This window comes from Ranitomeya variabilis, chromosome 5, assembly GCF_051348905.1.
Source record: "Ranitomeya variabilis isolate aRanVar5 chromosome 5, aRanVar5.hap1, whole genome shotgun sequence".
Taxonomy (NCBI): Eukaryota; Metazoa; Chordata; class Amphibia; order Anura; family Dendrobatidae; genus Ranitomeya; species Ranitomeya variabilis.
The window spans coordinates 79,279,400-79,298,219 of record NC_135236.1 but is presented as its reverse complement, the minus strand read 5'-3'; the positions used below and the strand labels follow the sequence as shown (position 1 = coordinate 79,298,219).

At 45.0% G+C, this 18,820-nt stretch overlaps 1 protein-coding gene across 2 annotated transcripts in view; it reads left to right on the top strand.

The window, feature by feature from the left end:
* The window catches only part of ADGRL1 (adhesion G protein-coupled receptor L1), a 526,256-nt gene that overhangs the window by 201,404 nt on the left and 306,032 nt on the right, over nt 1–18,820 (top strand). The window lies entirely within an intron of this gene.

Here is an 18,820-nt window from a genome sequence, read left to right as displayed (position 1 = left end):
CAGGGCGGCTTCTCCCCGCATTCACCCGATGGAGAGCTCTTCTGACTCCGCAGCATGAAATGAACATGCTGTGGTGATGCGGAAGTCCCAAAACCTGCACTGCAGCTAAAATAATGCTGCGGAGGGGAGAAATATAGTGAGGATGGAATTTCTAGAAGACTAGTGTCTTCTTCTCATACTGAATTGGCATGACAAAAAAAAAAAAAAATCACAGAATGCGGAGTAGCAGGGTATATTGGACAGCATGCAAACATTCAAATCAGTGAGTGGGGGCAGAACATTGGACTGCACTTGGATGACATCTGAGTGCAGTCTGATTTCCGCAAAGTGATAAGATAAAGAAGATAGAGAATTATTTCCTCCATCTTCTCCTCCGTGTGCTCTGATTCTCTCGTGAGATTATTCGGCCATGTTAAGCCGACATTCTGATCAGAGGCATTAATTTAATACCATTATCCAACAGAGAAACTGCACAAAAGAGTCCACCACAGTCATTAGGTCGTTGTGCTATGTCAGCAATAAATATTGTTCTCAACAGAAATCTCTGATATCAGCCTGCGCGTCCTATCTGTAATAGTTTGGTCAAACAAAAAAGGAGACTTTAGCCGCCCACACAGAACCGACATGATTCTCAGTCAGAGAGGAACCTAAACCCGGACTCATCACTACATCTATATATAGTGAAATGACCGTGGTCACCACTGCCCGGACTATTAGGTCCATTGCTAGAATGACCAGAGCTCTGGAATCATGCACGAACCTTCAGGAGATGTTCCACAGAGCGGACATTCTAGCTGAGGTGTGATAATGTGAGGGGCGATAACTGCAGAACATACAGGCGCTGGGTACCAGAGTGCACAGCGCTCGTCTGCACTGATAGCATCACATACACCAGCACCGCACTGCCTGCACCCCAGCACATTACTGGACAGGACTCAAGAAACTCAGGGGAGCGCACATCACATACACCAGCACCGCCTGCACCCCAGCACATTACTGGACAGGACTCCGGATAATCAGGGGAGCACACATCACATACACCAACACCGCACTGCCTGCACCCCAGCACATTACTGGACAGGACTCCGGATACTCAGGGGAGCGCACATCACATACACCAGCACCGCCTGCACCCCAGCACATTACTGGACAGGACTCCGGATACTCAGGGGAGCGCACATCACATACACCAGCACCGCCTGCACCCCAGCACATTACTGGACAGGACTCCGGATACTCAGGGGAGCGCACATCACATACACCAGCACCGCCTGCACCCCAGCACATTACTGGACAGGACTCCGGATACTCAGGGGAGCGCACATCACATACACCAGCACCGCCTGCACCCCAGCACATTACTGGACAGGACTCCGGATACTCAGGGGAGCGCACATCACATACACCAGCACCGCCTGCACCCCAGCACATTACTGAACAGGACTCCAGATACTCAGCGGAGCGAACATCACATACACCAGCACCGCACCGCCTGCACCCCAGCACATTACTGGACAGGATTCCAGATACTCGGGAGTGCACAGGTTACACTGTGCTGGATATATGCAAAGGATTGTTATTGGGGGGCATTTATTATGTGGGATCCTGACAAGCAGAGACAATTGTGGGATCAGGCCTGTTCATACTCAAGAATCACAGGCAGTATAACCAAATACACTCATTTATAAACAGACACACATACTGTACACTACACACACTATTACATACACAAGAAACCTCTGCATTCATTCACACACAGGAAAGCAGACACTATACACACTATTACATACCCTATAAATGACATTCCATATACTCACGTGTGCTGCAGCAGAGCCGTCACTGCTCGCCCCATCCCAGGTCACCAGGGGCAGAGGAGACAGGAGGACACAGGGAGCTGCTGCCTCCTCTAGGAGTCTGTGCAGACAGGATCCCCCCCTCCTCCTCCTCCTCTGGTCCGACTGCATCCTGTGATCTCAGAGGAACTAGGAAGGAGTTATGGAGGGGACGGTATACAGAGGCACCAGCAGGCAGCGTCAGCAGCTAGTCTCAGGAATGGTGGGGGCTGGAGGAGGGAGCAGGCCTACATCTGGAGCCAGGAGGGGGCAGCATCAATTTGTGATGCTGCCACCTACTGGCCACTGTAATTGTCACACACTGAGGACATTTCTGGCTCCGAGCTCCTCCTGCTTTGTCCCTCACTGCCGATGTCCTGATCAGCCAGAGGGTGAGGGGGAGAGAAGACAGAGGAGGAGCCAGTGCTGGAGGCGGCACCAAGCTCTGCACAGGAGCAACGCTCAGGACTTTGTGCATCAGTTTCCTGCACTGAGCGCTCCCACTGCCGCCCAGCAGGTGGCGCCGCCTGAGGCAACAAGCTCAGCTTGCCTCATTATAGGGACACCCCTGCACAGCATCTTGCAGCGGCATGCTATTCCATCCGGTTTGCATTTAGTTGGACCATCATTTATTTTTTGACAGGACAATGACCCCAAACACACCTCCAGGCTGTGTAAGGGCTATTTGACCAAGAAGGAGAGTGATGGGGTGCTACTCCAGATGACCTGGCCTCCACAGTCACCAGACCTGAACCCAATCGAGATGGTTTGGGGTGAGCTGGACCGCAGAGTGAAGGCAAAAGGGCCAACAAGTGCTAAGCATCTCTGGGAACTCCTTCTAGATTGTTGGAAGACCATTCCCGGTGACTACCTCTTGAAGCTCATCAAGAGAATGCCAAGAATGTGCAAAGCAGTCATCAAAGCAAAAGGTGGCTGCTTTGAAGAACCTAGAATATCAGACATAATTTCAGTTGTTTCACACTTTTTTGTTAAGTATGTAATTCCACATGTGTTCATTCATAGCTTTGATGCCTTCAGTGTGAATGTACAATTTTCATAGTCATGAAAATACAGAAAAATCTTTAAATGAGAAGGTGTGTCCAAACTTTTGGTCTGTACTGTATGCCCCATTCCCCCATACTGTTTCCTCATACATGCCCCCCATTCCCCAGTACTGTTTCCTCATGCATGCCCTAATTCCCCCGTACGGTTTCCTCGTACATGCCCCCCATTCCCCCATACTGTTTATTCATACATGCCCCCCTTCCCCCAAACTGTTTCCTCATACATGTGCCCCATTCCCCTGTACCGTTTCCTCATACATGCCCCCCATCTCCCCCTTTGCTCTTCATTTTGTGTCCTCAAATCTCCCCCACACATTAAATCCCCCCATCCCCACTCCAAATCTCCCCACACACAATAAATGAAGTGATTAAACAGAGTCAGCATGGGTTTGTAACTAATGTCATGTCAGACTAACTTAATTTCCTTCTATGACAGAATCACTGACTGGGTGGATCAGGAAAACACTGTAGATATAGTATATCTTGACTTCAGCAAAGCATTTGACAAAGTATCTCACACAATCCTTATTGAAAAAATGACTAAGTATGGAATAGACAAGGCAACAGTTAGGTTGATTCATAACTGGCTTAGTGATCGGACCCAAAAAGCGGTCGTAAATGGCTGCACATCCAGTTGGAAGAATGTCTCAAGTGGGGTACCACAGGGCTCTGTCCTGGGTCCTGTATTGGTCAACATCTTTATCAATGATTTAGATCAAGGAATTGAGGGTAAACTGATTAAATTTGTTGATTACACAAAGCTAGGAGGGATTGCTAATACTAGAGAAGAAAGAGAGAGGATTCAAAAAGATATAAATAAACTGGAGCAGTGGGCAGCAACTAACAGAATGGTTTTTAAGAGGGAAAAATGCAAAGTACTACATCTGGGCAATAAAAATGAAAAAAACATATACAGAATGGGAGGAATAATAATAATCTTTATTTTTATATAGCCCTAACATATTCCGCAGCGCTTTACAGTTTGCACACATTATCATTGCTGTCCCCGTTGGGGCTCACAATCTAAATTCCCTATCAGTATGTCTTTGGAATGTGGGAGGAAACCGGAGAACCCGGAGGAAACCCACGCAAACACGGGGAGAACATACAAACTCCTTGCAGATGTTCTCCTTGGTGGGATTTGAATCCAAGACTCCAGCGCTGCAAGGCTGCAGTGCTATCCACTGAGCCACCGTGCTGCTCATAGGAATAGGGCTAAGCAACAACACATGTGAAAAAGACTTGGGTATACTAATAGATCACAGACTGAACATGAGTCAACAGTGTGATGCAGCAGCAAAAAGGGCAAATACAATTCTGGGATGTATTAACAGAAGCATACAGTCTAGATCACGTGAAGTCATTATTGCCCTCTACTCCTCTTTGGTCAGACCTCATCTGGAATACTGTGTCCAGTTTTGGGCACCACATTTTAAAAAAGACATAAACAAACTGGAGCAAGTTCAGAGAAGAGCGATCAAAATGGTGACCGGTCTGCAAACCATGTCCTATGAACGGTTACAGGATTTGGGAATGTTTAGCTTGCAAAAAAGAAGACTCAGAGGAGACTTAATAGCTGTCTACAAATATCTCAAGGGCTGTCACATTGTAGAAGGATCATCTTTATTCTCATTTGCACAAGGAAAGACTAGAAGCAATGGGATGAAACTGAATGGGAGGAGACACAGACTAGATATTAGAAAAAACTTTTTGACAGTGAGGGTGATCAATGGGTGGAACAGGCTGCCACAAGAGGTGGCGAGTTCTCCTTCAATGGAAGTCTTCAAACAGAGGCTGGACCGACATCTGTCTGGGATGATTTAGTGAATCCTGCTTTGAGCAGGGGGTTGGACCAGATGACCCAGGAGTTCCCTTCCAACTCTGCCATTCTATGAAATAACCCCATCTCCACTCCAAATCTCCCCACACACATTAAATCCCCCATCCCCACTCCAATTCTCCCCGCACACAATAAATCCCCCCATCCCCAGTCCAATTTTCCCCACAAAATAAATCCCCACTCAAATTGTCCCCCCGTGCACTTAATCTTCGGTGTCTTCAGCTCCACTGGAGCACTTACCACCAGTGTTCACCTCTGCAGCGCGAGTGAGTGACAGCAGCGTGATCACATGATCAGATCACGCTGCTCGCATCGCTTTGACCCGGCAGTCAGAGCCTCAACTGTACACGCTTCTGTAAGATGCGAGTACAATTGATCCCTGGGCAGGGGCGGACACTGACAGCTTGGGGCCCCTGTGCAAGAACTATGTCTGGGCCCCCCTCCTTTTATGGCGACAAAGCTATATATATAATATATACATATATATACATCTATAGCTGCACACATACATGTGTATATACACTCACTGGCCACTTTATTAGGTACACCTGTCCAACTTCTTGTTAACACTTAATTTCTAATCAGCCAATCACATGGCGGCAACTCAGTGCATTTAGGCATGTAGACATGGTCAAGACAATCTCCTGCAGTTCAAACCGAGCATCAGTATGGGGAAGAAAGGTGATTTGAGTGCCTTTGAACGTGGCATGGTTGTTGGTGCCAGAAGGGCTGGTCTGAGTATTTCAGAAACTGCTGATCTACTGGGATTTTCACGCACAACCATCTCTAGGGTTTACAGAGAATGGTCCGAAAAAGAAAAAAAATCCAGTGAGCGGCAGTTCTGTGGGCGGAAATGCCTTGTTGATGCCAGAGGTCAGAGGAGAATGGGCAGACTGGTTCGAGCTGATAGAAAGGCAACAGTGACTCAAATCGCCACCCGTTACAACCAAGGTAGGCCTAAGAGCATCTCTGAACGCACAGTGCGTCGAACTTTGAGGCAGATGGGCTACAGCAGCAGAAGACCACACCGGGTACCACTCCTTTCAGCTAAGAACAGGAAACTGAGGCTACAATTTGTACAAGCTCATCGAAATTGGACAGTAGAAGATTGGAAAAACGTTGCTTGGTCTGATGAGTCTCGATTTCTGCTGCGACATTCGGATGGTAGGGTCAGAATTTGGCGTAAACAACATGAAAGCATGGATCCATCCTGCCTTGTATGGAGCATCTTTGGGATGTGCAGCCGACAAATCTGCGGCAACTGTGTGATGCCATCATGTCAATATGGACCAAAATCTCTGAGGAATGCTTCCAGCACCTTGTTGAATCTATGCCACGAAGAATTGAGGCAGCTCTGAAGGCAAAAGGGGGTCCAACCCGTTACTAGCATGGTGTACCTAATAAAGTGGCCGGTGAGTGTATATTACATAACCTCCTTTGTTATGTATATTGCCTTCCCTTATTATACAGTGCCCTCTCTTGTTACCGTCCTGTCTTGTTAGCTGTATAATGCAATGACTGCTGATGAAGCATGGGAAAGCTTCTTTTCTAATGGAGGAGCTGATGGACTGGTTGTCTGGTCACCAGCTCCTCCATCAGCAGTCATTTTATATCTAAAAAGAGAGGAGACTATGTAATAAAAGAGGGCGCTGTGAATAACAAAATTAACAAGAAAACACTATGTAAGAGACAGCACTGTACATAACAGCAGAGGAAGCTAAATAATAAAGGACGGCATCATATATATAACTAGAGAGGATGGTATGTAATAAGGGATAATGTTATACATAAAAAAAGAGGAAACTATGTAACTAAAGATGGTGTTACACAGAATTAGTGAGTACACTAAATACTAAGGGACTGTGCTATATATAATAAGAGAGTACACTATACACTAAGGGACTGTGTGTTTCCATCACCCCCATCATTGCCCTTTCCACCACCTCCATCACAGCCTTCTCCTCCACCACCCCATCATTGCCTTCTTCCCCACCATTCCCATCATTGTCTTTTCCTCTTCCACCATCATTGCCTTCTCCTCACTTTCATAATTTCCTCCTCCCCCACCATCCCCATCATTGCCCTTTCCACTGCATCCATCATTTCCTCCTCCCCCACCATCCCCATCATTGCCCTTTCCACCACCACCATCATTGTCCTTTCTACCACCACCATCCTTGCCCATTCCGCCACCTCCATCATTTCATCCACTCCCTTCACCCCCCATTACTGCCCTTTCCACCACCTCCATCATTTCCTCCTCCCCACCACCATCATTGCATTTTCCCGCACCATCATCATTGCCCATTCCACCACCTCCATCATTGCCTTCCACTCTCACCCCCATCATTGCCCATTCCACCACTTCCATCATTTCTTCCTCCCCCACCAACCCATCATTGCCCATTACACCACTTCCATCATTTCCTCCTACTACCATCCACATCATTGTCCTCTCCATCACCCCATCATTGCCCTCTCCTCCCCCTGCACACACACCACCATTTACCTCTCTGCACATTCCCCCACAGCACTATGCATGCACACACACATCACACACACACGCATACACTCCCTGACAGAAGTTATGTCACTTATCCATGTTATGTAAATAAAAGCTTATAACCTGACATTAAATTCATCCATTGGTTGTATAAATTATTCTTTTGAAAGCTGAAACCCCCTTGAAATATGGTTTAGGTTAAGAAAATAAATTGTCATCAAGGCAGAAATATTGCAGTTAATGGACACAGAATGGTCAGATTTTGGCAAGAGAAAAGTTTTGTCGCCTGGTCATATAATGCACCCAATCCTAGTTTACATCCTCACCTGTGCTCAGTAAATGATCGGTTAATTAGTGTGTGTATAAAAAGAAACCCAGCACCCCAGACCTTCACTTGAACTGCAACTTGAGCTCTGACAAGTGATGAATGTTATTTTCCACATAATGTTCTATGTAATATGCAAAATAGGGAGCAGGTCACTGAGGGATCAGTGACCTGTCATAAGCCATACGGATGAATAGCTAAGCAGAACACCACATAAGCCCCACCCACAGGCCAATCCACACCCCCACTCAAAGGTCAATCCACACCCACAGCTCCACCCACAGGCCGCCTTGAAGCACAAGAATCTCATTAACTGAAAACTACAAATACAGATTACACAACAACCACAAGGCGGATTTCATCACCAAGGTATCATTTTAATCAGTATAACTGCACCAACATGACACTGTCTGTAGTTTACTGAGCACAATCCTGCTGACAGGTTCCCTTTAAGGCTACACACCCACAATTAGTTAATTTTTTACGTTGCCTATTTTCAAAAAAATGCACATAACCTATTTTACTTAATGGGTGCAGAAAATCTGTGATATCAAAAACTCACCAAAAGCTCATTGTGGGAATGTAGCCTTAGTTATGGAATCTGCGAGCTATGATGTTGAAAACATCTTTCCTCTAAACAAATTGGATGTCCCACAATGAATGTTGTGGTTTCAGTCCTGGGAGGGATCTTTGTACAGATCTTCAGTATCGTTTGGTGAAAGTAATAATAAATATAAGGATACATTCATCAGTAAGTCAATATATAGAATATATCTTGAAACATCTCCAAAATGACCACCTCTTTGACAAGACCACTGCCTTTTTCCAGACCAGATTTTTCAGGTCCACCATTATTTGGCCAACATCATTAAGGCCATCACCCTAAAAGACCACTTCTCAATACAATTTTGGGCGGTCATCTCAGTGAACATTGTAAATATATACAGTATATACTGTATATCTAGGTAGTGGTCATCAGATAGGCTAGTGATCTGGATACATTTAGCCTTTTTCTGTGGGCTTTGGATTGGAACCTGCTCATATACCATTAAGGGCTTAGGCATAATAGTCGTGGCTCTCGCTTTGCATTTTCATACACCCAGACGAACCTTCTTCGTGCGCTGTTTCGCACTGGTATTTGACGGGGAGTTCGGTTGCTGTGGTCATTGGCGGGATGATGATGCATCCTCGCCCTGATCAAGTGCAGTGCCGACTTCTTACGTTGGTCCCAAAGGCGCGCCATCACGATCATATTCGTCATCTGGTGATGCCCATATACATGCCTCCATCTAGTATTGGCCGCACACAGCTGCGGGGGATGCCCACTCCGCTGGCGTGGCCGAGAAGAGCGACCCCAGGGCGCGTCACCGAAGGGGATCCCTGCACCTTCTTTCTATACCTTTATTTATGCTCACTATAAAGGGTATCCTTATTTTAAACTAAGCCACGCCTCCTGACAAAGCCTAGTGGGCGAAATGCGCGTCGAGGTGGTGCAGCTTAATAGGGTGCTGCGGTGTCTATCAGTTCCTTTACATGGGAATTATGGCCTCATGTCACTTTTTGTATATTTGTTTTTTTATTAATAAAGTACTATACCATATTAAAAACAATTATCTATTGCGATTATCTAATTTTTACATATAATCTTAATGCTCTGCACCATATGGGAGCATATATATGCTCTTTAGCTAAATAATGGATGAAATTAATATTATAGGTTTCACATAAATGATGTAGTCGATACCATCACTGCAGGACTGGTGGCGAGTCGACCACCGGAGCTTGAGGGTTTTTTTAGCTATTTCTTAAAATCCAGGACAGATCATTAGGTAAAAAGGCTGAAGAAAACGTTAATGGAGACCCTCGGTCTCCTCCTTTAATTAGCCTGCATCTTGCTTCTTCTTTTCTCTGGTTTTAATCGTTCTGCAGAAATGTAATTAACACCTAATTAATTCAGGGATCTCTCTAACCTGGAAATCAGGAACACTCAACATTTACTGGCAGATACATAAATTGGGAGAACTCTGCCAACTCTGGCTTCATACTTCCGATGGAAATAACAAACAAAAAGCTGATTTCTTTGGCTGAGAGATATTTCAAGAAGTTTGGCCACGTCTTAGAAGATTAGAAGATATTCAGAGACTTAAAGAAGCGTTTACATTACTACTTTAGTAAGTAGGTAACAACTCTGGAAGATCTTTGCTTAGATCCCTTCATTGTGCTGTTCCTCCATTATTCCTCCTAGGAATATCTGAATATGGCCGGAGTCACACTAAACGTAAACATGAAGATTAAAATATTTTAATAATGAAATAGCCCCTTCCCCCCCCCCAAAAAAAAAAAAAAAAGGTCTTTTATTTAGGGTACAAAGTCTAAAATAAATGAAAAATATATAAATAAAAAATAACAGAACAAAATAAATAAATAATGCCATTGTCGATCCAAATCGCTTTTACTAGTCCGTCACTAATAAAAAAAAAAACAAGAAAAATTTAAATAGACAGTGACGTAAAATTATGACAAAAAAATAGATGCAAAAATGAATTGAATATCCGAATGAGAATTTTTTTTTACAAACGCTTTTACAAAACCCCCAAAAATATGCCAGGTCAGGAACAGGAGAGGTAAATGGCCTGGACTTGAACTGGTTAAGCGGACAGACATGTCAGAAGAGCTGATCTTTTTTAATTGGTAATTATATCAATGATATTCCTACGAGCAGAGTGAATGAAATCTGAATATCTGCACCCTGGTAAACTAGCCGGCATCGGGGATAGTGGATGGCACATTTGGTATGCCATTTGTGTTCAGTTTTTGACCTGTGTCACATGTTATTATATTTTATTCATAAGCGCTAGGACATTCTGCCGAGCTGTATTTGGATGTCGGCCCTGACAGGGTCATTTACAGAGGGTATAGGCAGAGCGGGACGTCTACTAATGCACTCACTGGCAACTCTGCTTTGTTCCCATCCACAATGAACGCGTGCACAATGGAAATTGCTGGTCGGAGTCGCTTCTATTATGTATAACTAACTATGCTTTAAGCTATGCAAATGCTAAGCATTTCCTAATGAGAATTATTTTACTTACCTCTTTAATATCAATCTTCTGATGAAATAACACAGAGGGCGACGCATTTCCAGCAATATTGGAATGCAGCAGTACATTCTGAAAACATGAATTAAAGAGGCTTTCCCTCTAAAGGAGCCGGAGCTGAGAGTATCGGCACTTCTAAAAACCAAAGTACCAAATCCGGAACCTCCCTTTACTTCAATACTATAAAATACAGTATATTATTATCAATCTACATCCATTATTAGAAATCAAACAATGATACATCTTGGACTAGACCTAAATAGGGTCCTAGTCCTAAATGTGCCGTACAGAAATAATCTTTATTTTTATATAGCGCTAACATATTCCGCAGCGCTTTACAGGTTGCACACATTATCATCGCTGTCCCCGATCTGGCTCACAATCTAAATTCCCTATTATTATGTCTTTGGAATGTGGGAGGAAACTGGAGAACCAGGAGGAAACCCACGCAAATACGGGGAGAACATACAAACTCCTTGCAGATGATGTCCTGGGTGGGATTTGAACCCAGGACTCTAGCGCTGCAAGGCTGCAGTGCTAACCACTGAGCCACCGTACTGCCCTCCACCCAACCACCGTGCTGCCATTACCATTACAGTACCATTTATTGCAATGGGAAAACTGGAAGCTAAATTGACTTAGCTCTCAGAGTGCCATAAACCTCCACTCATAGGACCCCCCACTGATATCATTATGTCAGGCTCTTCAGAAGACCCAGGTTCGGGTTGGCACATGGACCCTGAACATTGATGCAGCAAGCTGGAAGGCAGTTGGGCAGCGAGGACATTCAGGAATCTCAGGAGCAGAGGGATGGATCAAGTGGAACCCAGCAGGGATGAAAGCAAGTAAAACACAGTATGCAAAGAAGGTGGAGCACACCAAAATTGGGGTCTAAAAACTCAATCTCAAGGCACAGATGTGTGTGTGTGTGTGGGTGTGTCAATGGGCCTTAAATAGGTCTAGGGAGATGATGTTATTGATCCACGCCAGGCAACCTTCAAAATCCGACGTGGAGCACAACAGCGGGCAGAGGACCCAGGAGAAGTGAGCAAAGCCTAGGTGTGTAACACATTATCTGAAAATCATGGGACCAGGGAGGTGAAAATAAGGCGTCACACTGACACTGTTAATGTAAATAGGGAAATGGGCCCTGCACTGTCCCTAGTGCTGGGACCCTACCTATTCCTGCTCCCAAAGGTACATCTAAATGTAAGGAAGTTTGGGCCACCAGCCTTCCTGTTCTCCTGCTTTACCTTAAGCTGTCTCCTCCACCTCCCCCAGGAGGCCTGGTACAAAAATGCTAGTGTATAAACACGTAAGACAAACAAGGATAACGAAAAGCAACTAACATACAAAACACTCACTGAAGGTAGAGAGGTATATAGGGAAGGGTAGAAATGTACAAAGCAAACGGGAATAGGACAATGAGGAAAGCATACACCTACAAACAGCATGCAATAACCTCCAGCAGCAACAACTATTTCCAACTCAGCACAGCGACTCCAAGGAGCTAGGAAGTAGAACTTTCACTAGCGAGGAAGAGAAGGTCTGGCCAGATTTTATAGAGAGAGGAAATGACCAGGTTAGGAACAGCTGTGAGATGGAGCTGCAAGATTCTAACCATCATAGAAAGGGTTGTTAACCTCTTCAGCACCAAAGGAAAGGAAATCCAGTTAATATGAAACACTAACACACAGGCTAAATGGAGATTTTGCAATTCACAATATGTAGTGATTTTCTAACCCCAGATCTCTCAGGAGGACGTGACCCACTTGTGACATAATGTGAATACAAATGATAATTACCTTCCAGATCGGCACCATTTCTTCTTACACATTGCTGCTTCCATGATTGGTTTAATAGTATCAGAATCTAGTGGTGTGTCGCATGAATGCTGCAGCCAATGAGAAGCTGCTGATTGCCTGCATCATTCAGATTTCGTCCAAGACAGTTTCTACTGCTTGGATGGGCCCAGGGAGGTGATAAATTGATACTTAACTTCATGACCAGTGTCACTATATCATAGTTAGTGCTACTTCTTCTGCCAATTAATGCATCAACATCTGAAAGGGTTGTCACATGAGCACTGCAGCCAACGAAAAGCTGCTGATTGGCTGCAGCGTTAAGATTTTGTCCATGACTGTTCTATTTGGAGGAGCTGTGCCAGTCTGAGTGGTATCATTTTTTTATCACCTCCCTGACCCAAGTGATAAGATGTTGTCCACTTCCTTATAGACTTATTCTAGTCTATAAAATGATCATCTATCTACTAGCTAGGTGATGATTGTGAGATCCGTGTGGGTCTCATCACTGAAAACCAACTATCGCCAAAACAAGACACTTATTCTCACTTTTCTTCCCTGGGGGACGACTGTGGCTATGCAGAGATGAGTTACATGGCCGTTTTCTCATGACACTTCATTCATTGTGTATGGGAGTGACAATCATATTGTCCTTCAACTTCTCCTGTGTGCGAGAAGAACCTAGTGATCGGTGGTTAGGTGGAAAGGATAGGTGATCATTTTTACTGGATACCGTTGAAAAAAATATTTTTGTACTGTAGAACTTGCTTGTTGAGTACTTTAGTCATGTCTGCACCCTTTTCACCCCTTAGTGACAGAGCCAATTTGGTACTGACCAAGCCAATTTTTACAATTCTGACCACTGTCACTTTATGAGGTTATAGTTCTGGAACGCTTCAACGGATCCCACTGATTCTGAGAATGTTTTTTCCTGACATATTGTACTTCATGTTATTGGTAACATTTCTGCTTGGGCGCACGGCAGAACTCGGAAGGGAACGAGCACCGTTTCACTTTTTCAATGCAGAATTGGCTGGAATTGAGATCGTACGCCATGTTGCGTTTGGAGAGCCCCTGATGTGCTTAAACAGTGGAAAACCCCCACAAGTGACACCATTTTGGAAACTAGACCCCTTAAGGAACTTATCTAGATGTGTGATGAGCACTTTGAATCCCCAAGTGCTTCACAGAAGTTTATAACGTAGAGCCGTGAAAATAAAAAAATCTAATTTTTTCCACAAAAATGATCTTTTCGCCCCAAAATTTTTAATTTCACAAGGATAACAGGAGAAATTAGACAACAAAAGTTATTGCGCAATTTGTCCTGAGTATGCAGATACCACATATGTGGGGGTAAACCACTGTTTGGGCGCACGACAGAACTCGGAAGGGAAGCAGCGCCGTTTGACTTTTTCAATGCAGAATTGGCTGGAATTGAGGTCAGACGCCATGTCACGTTTGGAGAACCCCTGATGTGCCTAAACAGTGGAAACCCCCCACAAATGACCACATTTTAGAAACTAGACCCCTTAAGGAACTTATTTAGATGTGTAGTGAGCACTTTGAACCCCCAAGGGCTTCACAGAAGTTTATAATGCAGAGCCATGAAAATAAAAAATCGTATTTTTTCCACAAAAAAAATCTTTTCGCCCCCCCCCCAGTTTTTATTTTCACAATGGTAACAGAAGAAATTTGACCACGAACATTGTTGTGCAATTTGTCCTGAGTACACTGATACCCCATATGTGGGGGTAAACCACTGTTTGGGAGCACGACAGAGCTCGGAAGGGAAGCAGTGCCGTTTGATTTTTTCAATGCAGATTTGGCTGGAATTAAGATCGGACGCCATGTCGCGTTTGGAGAGCCCCTGATGTGCCTAAACAGTGGAAAATCCCCACAAGTGACACCATTTTGGAAACTAGACCCTTAAGGAACTTTTATAGATGTGTGGTGAGCACTTTGAACCCCAAAGTGCTTCACAGAAATTTATAAAGCAGAGCCGTGAAAATAAAAAATCCTTTTTTTTCACAAAAATTATATTTTAGCCCCCAATTTTTTATTTTCCCAAGGGTAACAGGAGAAATTGGACCACAAAAGTTGTTGTTGAATTTGTCCTGAGTACGATGATGCCCCATATGTGGGAAAAAACTACTGTTTGGGCACACATCGGGGCTCGGAAGGGAAGTAGTAATGTTTTAGAATGCAGACTTGGAATGGAATGGTCTGAGGACTTCATGTTGCATTTGCAGAGCCCCTGATGTACCTAAACAGTAGAAACCCCCCACAAGTGACCCCATTTTGGAAACTAGACCCCCAAGGAGCTTATCTAGATGTGTGGTGAGCACTATGAACCCCCAACTACTTCACAGATGTTTATAACGTAGAGCATTGAAAATAAAAAATCATATTTTTTCCACAAAAATGATATTTTCACCCCCAAATTTTTACTTTCACAAGGGTAACAGGAGAAATTGAACCACAAAAGATATTGTGCAATTTGCCCTGAGTACTCTGATATCCCATATGTAAGGGGGGCCACTGTTTGGGCGCATGGTAGAGCTCGGAAGGGAAGGAGCGTCATTTTGGAATGCACACTTTGATAGAATGGTCTGCGGGCGCCATATTGTGTTTGCAGAGCCCCTGATGAGCCTAAACAGTAGAAACCCCCCACAAGTGACCCCATTTTGGAAACTACACCCCCCAAGGAACTTATCTAGATGTGTGGTGAGCACTTTGAATGCCCAAGTGCTTCACAGAAAGTTATGATGTAGAACCGTTAAAATAAAAAAAAAATGTCCACAAAAATGACTTTTTAGCCCTCAATTTTTTATTTTCCCAAGGGTAACAGGAGAAACTGGACCCCAAAAGTTGTTGTCCTATATGTCTTGAGTACGCTGATGCCCCATAGGTGGGGGTAAATCACTGTTTGGGTGCACGGCAGAGCTCAGAATGGAGGGAGCATCATTTGACTTTTTGAACTCAAAATTGGTTGGAATCAATGGTGGAGCCATGTTGCGTTTGGAGACCCCCTGATATACCTAAATAGTGGAAAAAACCCAATTGTAACTCCAACCCTAACCCCAACACACCCCTAACCCTAATCCCAACCATATCCATAATCCTAATCACAACCCTAACCCCAACACATCCCTAACCCTAACCATAGCCCTAATCACAACCCTAACCCCAACGCACCTCTCATCCCAACCCTAACCATAACCCCAATCAAAACCATAACACTAACACACCCCTAACACAAATCCCAACCATAACCATAACTCTAACCACAAACCTAACCCTAATCCCAGCCCTAATCCCAATACACCCCTAACCCTAACGTCAACCCTAACCATAACCCTAATCCCAAACCTAACCTTAATCCCAACCCTAACGCTAATCCCAACCCAACCCTAATCCCAACTCTAACCCTAACTTTAGCCCCAACCCTAGCACTAACCCTAACCCTAACTTTAGCCCAACTCACTTTAGCCCAACTGTAGCCCTAATTGGAAAATGGAAATAAATACATTTTCTTTATTTTATTATTTTTTTCCTAACTAAGCGGGTGATAAAGTGGGGGTTTATTTACTATCTTTTTTAGTTTAATCACTGTGATAGAGTCTATCACGGTGACCAAATTGAACCAATAGGAAAAATCTTCCTATTGTTGCCGGGTGCCGGCCGGCAGATCTTGGCGGGCGCACTGCGCATGCGCCCGTCAGTTTCTCCCAGAAGAAGCCAGAGGCACAGGTGTCATGGTTCCCAATGGCAAGGGAACGTAAGAAACATATAAGTAACGAACGAGCTCTCGGGTGATGGAAACTCGAGTTGACCGTGAGCTAAATCTACCACACAACTAACAGTAGCCAGGGAGCATACCTACGGCTTCCTATATGCCACGCGCCAGCCGGAGGACTAACTACGCCTGGTAGAGGAAGAAACAGACCTGGCTTACCTCTAGGGAAATACCCCAAAAGATGATAGCAGCCCCCCACATGTAATAACGGTGAATTAAGAGGAAAAGACATACACAGTATGAAAGTAGATTTAGCAAAGAGAGGTCCACTTACTAGATAGCAGAAGGATACAAAAGAGGACTTCACGGTCAACTGAAAACCCTTTCAAAAACCATCCTGAAATTACTTTAAGACTCCTGTGTCAACTCATGACACAGGAGTGGCAATTTCAGCCCGCAAGAGCTTCCAGCTACAGAGAATAACAAAACTGCAAACTGGACAAAAGGTACAAAACAAAAGGACAAAGTCCACTTAGCTGATCAGCAGACTAGTAGCAGGAACATGCAACCGAAGGCTCTGGTTACAATGATGACCGGCAAGGAAAAGACTGGAGAGCAAGGCTAAATAGGAAACTCCCAAACACTGATGGAAGCAGGTGAACAGAAGCAGCAAAGTGCAAACAAGTCACCAGTACCACCAGCAACCACCAGGGGAGCCCAAAAAGCGGATACACAACAGTACCCTCCCCTTAAGGAGGGGGCACCGAACCCTCACAAGAACCGCCAGGGCGATCTGGATGAGCCCTATGAAAGGCACGAACCAAATCCGAGGCATGAACATCAGAGGCAGTTACCCAAGAATTATCTTCCTGACCATAGCCTTTCCATTTAACCAGATATTGAAGTCTCCGTCTGGAAATACGGGAGTCCAAGATCTTCTCTACGACGTACTCCAATTCACCCTCCACCAGCACAGGAGCAGGAGGTTCAGTAGAAGGAACCACCGGTACCTCATATCTCCGCAACAACGACCGATGGAACACATTATGGATAGCGAAAGATGCCGGGAGGTCCAAACGAAAGGAAACAGGGTTAAGAATCTCCAAAATCCTATAAGGACCGATGAACCGAGGCTTAAATTTGGGAGAAGAAACCCTCATAGGGACAAAACGGGAAGACAACCACACCAAGTCCCCAACGCGAAGGTGGGGACCAACACGACGACGACGGTTAGCAAACTGCTGAGTCCTCTCCTGGGACAATTCCAAATTATCCACCACTTGTCCCCAAATCCGATGCAACCGATCCACCACCGCATCCACTCCAGGACAATCCGAAGATTCAACCTGACCAGATGAAAAACGCGGATGAAACCCTGAATTGCAAAAGAAAGGAGAAACCAAAGTGGAAGAACTAGCCCGATTATTAAGAGCAAACTCCGCCAACGGCAGAAAGGCAACCCAATCATCCTGATCCGCAGACACAAAACACCTCAAATAAGTCTCCAAAGTTTGATTAGTTCGCTCCGTCTGGCCATTGGTCTGAGGATGGAATGCAGATGAAAAGGACAAATCAATGCCCAACCTGGCACAGACTGCCCGCCAAAATCTAGACACGAACTGGGTACCCCTGTCAGAAACGATGTTTTCCGGAATACCATGCAAGCGAACCACATTTTGAAAAAACAGAGGGACCAACTCAGATGAGGAAGGCAACTTAGGCAATGGCACCAAATGAACCATTTTAGAAAAACGGTCACACACCACCCAGATGACAGACATCTTCTGAGAAACAGGGAGATCCGAGATAAAGTCCATAGAGATGTGCGTCCAAGGCCTCTTCGGAATAGGCAAGGGCAACAACAACCCACTAGCCCTAGAACAACAAGGCTTGGCCCGAGCACACACATCGCAAGACTGCACAAAAACACGCACATCTCGAGACAGGGAAGGCCACCAGAAGGATCTAGCCACCAAATCTCTGGTGCCAAAAATTCCCGGATGACCTGCCAGAGTAGAAGAATGAACTTCCGAGATGACTCTAGTGGTCCACTCGTCAGGAACAAACAGTCTACCAGACGGACAACGATCAGGTCTATCCGCCTGAAATTCTTGCAAAGCACGTCGCAAATCTGGAGAGACAGCAGACAAAACCACTCCATCCTTAAGGACACCAGCAGGTTCAGAATTCCCAGGAGAGTCAAGCTCAAAACTCCTAGAAAGAGCATCTGCTTTCACATTCCTAGAACCCGGTAAGTACGAGACCACAAAATTAAACCGGGAAAAGAACAACGACCAACGTGCCTGTCTAGGATTCAGGCGCCTGGCAGACTCCAAATAAATTAAATTCTTGTGATCAGTCAAAACTACCACCTGATGTCTGGCACCCTCAAGCCAATGACGCCACTCCTCAAATGCCCACTTCATGGCCAAAAGCTCCCGATTACCAACATCATAGTTTCGCTCGGCAGCCGAAAATTTTCGCGAAAAGAATGCACAAGGTCTCATCACTGAGCAGTCGGAACTTTTCTGTGACAAAACCGCCCCCGCTCCGATCTCGGAAGCATCGACCTCAACCTGAAAGGGAAGAGAAACATCAGGCTGGCGCAACACAGGGGCAG